This window comes from Mus caroli, unplaced genomic scaffold (assembly GCF_978045245.1).
Source record: "Mus caroli unplaced genomic scaffold, Mus_caroli_1 scaffold_18, whole genome shotgun sequence".
NCBI classification, from domain to species: domain Eukaryota; kingdom Metazoa; phylum Chordata; class Mammalia; order Rodentia; family Muridae; genus Mus; species Mus caroli.
The window spans coordinates 71,718,067-71,726,838 of NW_028227273.1; positions in this window are offsets into that span (position 1 = coordinate 71,718,067).

The window sequence follows — 8,772 nt, forward strand, 5'->3', positions numbered from 1 at the left end:
CCTGGAACTCTGTAGACCAGGCTGGCCTCGAACTCAGAAATCTGCCTGCCTCTGCCTCCTGAGTGCTGGGATTAAAGGTGTGTGCCATCATACCTGGTCAAATTTGATTTTTTTGCTTTGTTATCAGAAACCTGAATACTGTGAGAAGGAAATTTTCAGTTGATGAATCAGCATCTTGTTCCCATGGTGATAACATTAATCCATCTATGAGGGCATGTATTAGTTAATGGAAAACCATATAATGCTACCAATATTCTAAGATTTTGTGCAGTGGCTGTGTTAACTAAAATGTACAAGTGTTGAATGTGGCAGTTTAGCTTTTTCTTTATTTTATTTTAACTTAATTTATTAGTTTTTTTTTTTTTTTACTTACCTTACATCTTGCTCACTGGGCCTTCCCTGTCACATACTGCCCCCCCCCCCAATACATAAGCACAATCCTTCCTTCACCCCCTTATCTTCTCTGAGCAGGTAGGCGTCCCCGTATGTATCTTTCCACCCTGGCACTTCAAATCTCTGTGAGACTAGATGCTTCCTCTCCTACTAAGGCCAACCAAGACGACCCAGCTAGAAGAATATATCCCTCATTCAGGCAAAACCTTTTGGGATAGACTCTGTTCCAGTTGTATAGGACCCATATGAAGTCCAAGCTGTGCATCACCTACATATTTGCTGGGAAGTCTAGGTCCAGCCCCTGTATGTTCTTTGGTTGATGGTTCAGTTTCTGAGAACCCCAAGGGTACAGATTACTTGACTCTGTTGGTCTTCTTGTGGAGATCTTGTCCCCTTCAGGGTCCCCAATCTTTCTTCTTATTCTTCCATAAGAGACCCCCAGCTCCATCCACTGTTTCACTATAGGTGTCTATATCTCTCTGCTTTAGCTGCTGGGTAGAGCCTCTCCGAGGACAACATCCTCCTGTGTGCAAGCATAAAAGAGTATCATTGTAATAGTGTTAGGGATTGGTGCTTACCCATGGGATGGGTCTCAAGTTGGGCTGGTTATTGATTGCCCATTCCCTCAGGCTCTGCTCCATTCCATGTGCCTCCCATTTTTTATAGATAGGATCAAATTGGGGTTAAAACTTTTGTGAATAGATCGGTGACTTTATCACAAGGAACATTTTTAGTTTGTACTTACAGTCCTTTTGAATTGCTTTTTACTAAGATTCATTCAAATCATTTACATATTCTTTTCATTACCACTTGTTCCCTTTCCTGTTTTTCATTATTCTATAATCTGGCTATTAACCAATCATCCTATGAAGAGCTAATGATCAATTTGTCAGCTCTGGTTTGCTACAGTTGAGAAGCTATGATATTCCATAACAAAATGAAATTTAAACTATTAATTCAGCCTTAAAAAGGATACTAGAAGGAAAACTTCAAAGCACAGAGGGTAACTACACCCAGAAACACACAAGAAACTAATCATCTCACAGCAAAACCAAACTAAGAATCACACACACACACAATACCACCTCCAACATCAAAATAACAGAAACTAGCAATCATTGGTCACTAATATGTCTCAACATAATTGAGGTAATTCATTAATAAAAAGACACAAGGATGCAGACTGGATTTACAGACAAGATCCATTATTCTGCTGCATACAAGAAATACAACTGAGCCAAAAAGATAGATACTACCTAAGAGCAAAGGGCTGAAAAAAGGTTTTCTCTGTAATTGGGCCCACAAACAAGCAGGATTGGACATTCTAAAATTTGATAAAATAGATTTTCAGCCAAAAGTAACCAAAAGAGATGGGGAAAGACACTGAATACTCATAAAATAATAACAACAACAACAAAAAACAACAACAACAACAAAAAAATTCACCAAGATGAAGTTCAAATTCTGAACGTCTATGCCCCAAAAGCAGGGGGAGCCACATTTATAAAAGAAGCATTAAAGCTCAAATCTCACATCTAACCCCACAGAAGAATAGTGGGGGGTTTCAACACTCCACTGTCACCAATGAATGTGTCATCGAAATAGAAACTAAACAAACAATGAAACTTTCAGATGTAACAAAACAAATGGATCTAATTCGTATCTAAAGAAGCTTTCACACACCTCCGAAAGAAAATACCTTCTTTTAAGCACCTCACAGAACCTTCTCTAATGCTGACAGTATAATTGAGCAGAAAGTAAGCCCCACAGACATAAGAAGATTGAAATAATCCTTTGCATCTCATTAGCTCACCATGGATTACTGTTTAACTGCACAAATAGCAGAAACAGCAGAAATATACTCATAAAACCTGAACAACTCTCTATGCAATGATCATTTGGTCAGGGAAGACATTTTTAAAAACTTAAAGACTTTCTAGAATTCAATGAAAATAAAGGCACAGCATACCGAAACTGGCGGGTCACAGTGAAAACAATGCTAAGAGGTTAATTCACAGCACTAATTGCCTTCATATAGAAATTGCAGAGATCTCACACTAGCAACTTAATAGCATACCTGAAAACTCTAGGACAAAAAGAAGAAAACACACTCAAGAGCAGTAAATGGGAGGAAAGAGTCAAACTCTGGGCTGAAATCAGTTAGAAACAGTACAATACAAAGAATCAACAAAACTAAGAACTGGTTCATTGCGAAAATAAACAAGATAGACAAACCTGTAGCAAAAATAAATAAAAGGTACAGAGACAGCCTCCAAATTAACAAAATCAGTAAAGAAAAGGGAGAGATAAGAACAGAAAATGAGAAACTTTAAAAAAAAAAAAAACTATTAGGTCTTACTTCAAAAGCCTATATTCCTCAAAACTAGAAAATATAAATGAAGTGGATGATTTTCTAGAGAGGTACTACTTACCAAAGTTAAATCAGCATTAGTTAAAAATATCTAAATAGTCCTATAGCCAATAAAGAAATAGAAACAGTCATTAATTGTCTCCAAACCAAAAACAAACAAACAAGCCAAGGGCCTGATGGTGTTAATATAGAATTCTATCATCAGTGTAACCCACTGTATAAACAAACTGAAAGAAAAAAATCACATGATCATCTCATTAGGTGCTACATACACCTTTGAGAAAATTCAACACCATTCCATGTTAAAAATCTTGGAGAGATACAGGATTCAAGGCACATACTTAAACACAATAAAAGCAATAGCCAGCAATTAAAGACAATGTTAAACTAAATGGAGAGAAACTTAAAGCAATCCCAGTAAAATCAAGGACTAAACAAGGCTTCCCAATCTCTTCCTATTTATTAAATATAGTATTTGAAGGACTGGCTAGAGCAATAAGAAGCATTGGTTATTTAATCTGTTACTTATGCCTCAATCCCTGCCATTTCTACTTGCTGTTTTGTTAAAGAATCATCACATATATTGTAAATCTTAGATCAAGATATAAAGCATATTGTCCAAGATCACATGAATATCCAAGAGAAATCTTATGAATGTAACAAGTGTGCCAAAAGGAGTCATGAATCCTCCTAAAGTATACCTTGTAAAACTAATGATGGAAATGCCTTTGTGTTAAATCACCAAATTTAAAGAGACAAAAACTGAGAACACCCAAGTAATTTAGAAATATAAATATTGCATAGCTTGCTTTAGTTTCCCTTCCATCAGTAGTCTAAATCAAAAGATCCACATAGGAAAAAAAGAACACAATAATGCAGAGCATGAAAAGAGTTTTGACTCTAAACAAACTCATGCTGAAATGAACAAATAGTGGAAAGAAACAACACAAATGCAGGAATTGTGGAAAATGTTTCCAGTTGTGCTCAAGCCTCAATAGACACGAAAGAGCTCATATTAGAGAGAAGCCCCATAAATTTTCAAACTATAGTCAATCGCTTCTGCACTTATTACAACCAAAGTACATTACAAAATCCATTATGGGGAATATGCATACAAATGTACAGAATGTGATAAGTGCTTTTACCAGACTGCAAAGCTAAGATGAACACCAGAAAGAGTACTTAAAATGTAGTGATTGTGACAAATCCTTTATGTGTTGCTCATGTCTTAGCAATCCTAAGAAAATACATGAAGCAAAGAGACCATATGAATAAAATCAAAGTTCTAGGTCATTCTATACATTGTCCCACCATGAATACCATTATAGAACCTTTATAGGAGAAAACTTTCCAGATGTAATGAATGTGGCAAATTTCTTTCAACATCCTCAGGTTTTTAAACTCACCTGATATTTAACAAATGTAGTTACTGTGAGAATACTTTTACCCAGAAAGAGTAACTTAGAACTCATCATAGTATTCATATAGGACAAAAGCCTTACAAGTGCAGTAAATGTAACAAAGTCATTACTTGAAAAGGCCATCTTATAACTCATCAGATAATTCATATAGGAAGAAAACTTTACAAAGGTAGGGAATGTGACAAATTCTTTCATCATAGCAATCTTAGTATTTGTCAGAGAATTCATACAGGATAAACACCTTACAAATGCAATGTGTATGTTAAATCCTTTTCCAAGAAAGACACTCTTAGAACTCATGATATAATTCATATGGGAGAGGAAGCTTAGAAATATAGTGAATGTGAATAATTACTTACCCTTAAACGTAGTCTTGGAATTCCTCAGAGAATTCATACAGTGGAGAAACCCTACAAAAGCAGTGAATATGACAAATCCTTTAACAAAAACAAACAAAACAAAAATTATCTTAATTTAAAAACTCATCAGATAGTTCATATAGGAGAGAAACCTAACATATGAAGTGAATGAGACAAATCCCTCACTAAGAAAGACTGCATACTTGAGAAAAACTTTACAAATTTAGTGAATGTACAAATACTTAACAGTTGGCTCATTTTTTACAATACATCACAGAATACATGCATAAAAGAAACCTTTACAAAGTAATGTATGAGGGAAAGTTTTTACCCCTGTACCAGGTCTAAGAAAGCATCAGAAAATTTATATCAGGCAGAAAACATTCCATAAGAATCAATGTAGCATGTGCTTTATCCAAGTTCTAGTCTTAGCAACACTTGAGCCTCTATTCTAGAGAATTATGAACATGAGAGAAGCATGTGAAAGCCTTAAGTATGTTTGTTATTTGAAAAGCGGTGTATTCCTGGACAGATCATGCTGAGCCAGCACAGTTCCCATGAGAGAGGTCCTTTATTGAAGAGGGGTGGGGGTAAGGGAGAAGCGAGGAAGAGGAAAGAAAGAGAAGGGTCAGGGGCTCTCTCTTTTATCGGGGCTGTGACCTGGGTAACCCAGGTAATGACGCGCACAGGTGATATGGATGAGACATGCACAGAATGTGTGTGGCAGTTGCCTCCACAACAGACCCAAGAGGGTCCTTGTCGCCTAGGAATGACATCCTGACTGGGGTCATAGTGTAGCAGTAAAATATTCTTATGCTAACAATGTTCAAGTCTTATAAAATACCAAGCACTTATGAGGCAAACTCTGAAAATGTGACAGTGCAGGAAATTTTTTTTTAGGAAATTTTTTAATAAAACTTTTTATATGTTCAAATACTTCTTCCCTGTAATCTTGTAAGTAACTCAAATAATGGTCATTGTTTCAACAATTTAAACTTCTTTATGTTTATCTTCCAATTTTTCTTTGCTGGTATCACAAACTTTTGGGTACTTTTAAAAGATGCAAGAGACAATCAAACTCACGGTCATGTCACATACTACCTAGTTCAGTTAATTATAAAATGTGCTTCCTATGTTGAACAGATAGTAAACTGCTAGAAACAAACAATGCAAATTGATACATTATCTTAAAAAAACCTCAGTGATCTACAGAATATGAAAAGGTTCTTTATTAAAAAGAACTTTTTTGACAATGAAACAGGTTTGCTCCTGGCAGCACCCCCTATTCCACTTCAAAGATGTGAGTATCAAAGAATGTCCTTATGGAGTTTCCTTCATATGTGGTAAGCTAGGCACTGGACAAGAAGTTCCCCTTGCTTCTGCTAAGATTGTGCGTTCCTAACTGGACAAATGACACAGGGAGTTGATTGCTGAACTTTACAAAGACAGGCTGAGCAGTCCTTCATAATTCCTGCTTCACAATTCTTTCCTATACTGGTACAGAAGGCAGGAGATGGATGCCCCACCAATACAGAAGAATGTTGGGGTCCTGTCTAGAAAGTCATCTTTCTCTGTCATTTCTATAGTTTTGGAAGATACTTTTCTGCATTTCCTGCTTACTCAGGTAATCTTCCTTCTTACCAAGTCTCTGGTGGTGTTGAAGTCAAAGATGTATAAGTTGTTTAGAATTTAGGAAAATATTGTAGAGACCAAGATGGTTTTAGGTTGTTAATGGAAGTTATGATAAGAAATCGTTTGCCAGGTGTGGTGGCACACACCTTTAATCCCAGCACTTGGGAGGCAGAGGCAGGCGGATTTCTGAGTTCAAGGCCAGCCTGGTCTACAAAGTGAGTTCCAGGACAGCCAGGGTTACACAGAGAAACACTGTCTCGAAAAACCAAAAAAAAAAAAAAAAAAAAAAAAAAAAAAAAAGGAAGAAAGAAAGAAAGAAAGAAAAAAGAAAAGAAAAGAAAGAAAGGAAGGAAGAAAGAAAGAAGTTGTTTAAGCACAGAACTCTAAACATGCCATGACTGAGTAAAGAGCTAATAGAGTCTTTTCTCCAAAGTTGCAAAATATGTATGGATTGTACTTTGTGAATGTAAATATTACCTAATCATTTTCATAATTGTTATAGAATAGGACAAACAGGTAATTTAGTTATAAGTTAGTCATGATGGAGCAGCTTCAAGTTTTGGCCTAAGCATTTATTCATACACAATACAGTCTTTATTTCTGGGAACAACTAGGCTGGGTGGCAAAGCTTGAGGCTACACACAGAAGCTGAAATACACGGGAAAAGAGATTGATTTTGCCACCACCTCATTTTCTAGAAATGAATCTGGAATATTCTATTATAGATAATGTTACGATTATCATATTTTATATGTTGCTGATCATTTTTTGGTAAGAATTGGTACTAGAAGAAATATAGTTTCGTCGGGCGCCGTGGCGCACGCCTTTACTCCCAGCACTTGGGAAGCAGAGGCAGGCAGATTTCTGAGTTCAAGGCCAGCCTGGTCTACAAAGTGAGTTCCAGGGTAGCCAGGGCTACGGAGAAACCCGGTCTTGAAAAACAAAAACAAAAACAAAAACAAACAAACAAACAAACAATATATATATATATATATGTATATATATATGTATGTATGTGTATATATATATATATATGTATGTGTATATATATATATATATATATATATATATATATGTGTGTGTGTGTGTGTGTGTGTGTGTGTGTATATATATATCCCGAGCTTTTGTTCACAGGACAACTGGAATCTTCTGCAGCAAAGCTTTATTGCTTACGTCTCAGGAAGACCCCGAACCCGGAAAATGGCACTGCTTATATAGCCCGCAGCATGACATTTCAGCACCTGATGTGGCGTGACAGCTCCTGATTCGTTGCTCGCCCATCACCCCATTACTATGCCCCAAGAATGGGCAGTGACTAGGAGTGAGTTCACTCTCGCACCTGCTTACAAGGCTTGTTTACTAGTTAGGCACAGAGGAGGCCAGCGCCATCTTATAATGGCGATTGCTCGCGGCACAGCTCTCCACAGCAATTGCTCGCAGCATGGATCTCCACACACACACACACACACACACACACACACACACACACACACATATATATATATATAGTTTCATCAACGTTATTAAGGTGTGCATTTATCTTTCTAGTGTGTTCATATAAATATCATGAATTTCATTACTTTCATTTTAAAATACTGTAAAATTTGGACTATTTCTGCCTTGACCTTTGTTTCATTCTAACTTGAATTGTTTCTGTAATTCTTCTAAATTCTTTTTTTTTTTTTTTGTGGTCATTAGTTTTTATCCCCTTATATAATATCAGTGAGACTTTGATAAAAATTGCTTCAAAAAATTCAGGCTATCTAACATTGTGTGCCTTTGCACAATTATTCAATAGTTTTTGTGGAAATAAGTTTAATATAGTATAGATCCTGTATTGATATTCTGAATATTTTGGAACTCTTGGAGCTTTCTCAAATATCCATATTTCTTAGCATCAATACATTCAGTTTTCCTACATTTCCCATTCCTCTTGAAAGAAAAATTTCACAAGTTCTAGGGAAGAGAAACTCTCATCAAATGTTTTGAATGAGAATGTCATAGCTGTTTCTCAATGTTTATATGTCATTTTTTCCCCGAATTTTTGTGTTACTGTTTAAATGTATGTGATCAATGAGTAATTATTCATTGTTGCAAGAATATGCTGCAATTAGTCATTTCATACAAAACCATACATGCGATATTGTTTAATTTCATGTGATTTCCTTGCTTGTTTGGCTTTTGTAGAAGCTTTATACTCACCACTATTAGTTGATTCATGTAGACTTCACCTTAGTACAAGGAGATAAGAAAAATTTTCAGAAAACTGAAAATAGTTCTACCTCAAGATCCAGCTATACCACTCCTGGGCATATATCAAAAAGATGTTCCAACATCTCACAAAGATACTTCCTTAACTATGTTCATAGCAGATTTATTCATAATGGACAAAAACTGAAAATAGACTAGATGTCTCTCAACTGAAGCATGGGTGATGAAAATGTGGTACATGTACATTTACACAATAGAAAACTACTCAGCTATTGTAAAATGAAGACATCTTGAATTTTCAGGCAAATGGATAGAACTTGAGAATATAATCCTGAGAGAAGTAACCCAGTCTCAAAGGACATACATGGTTCGTACTCACTTGTAA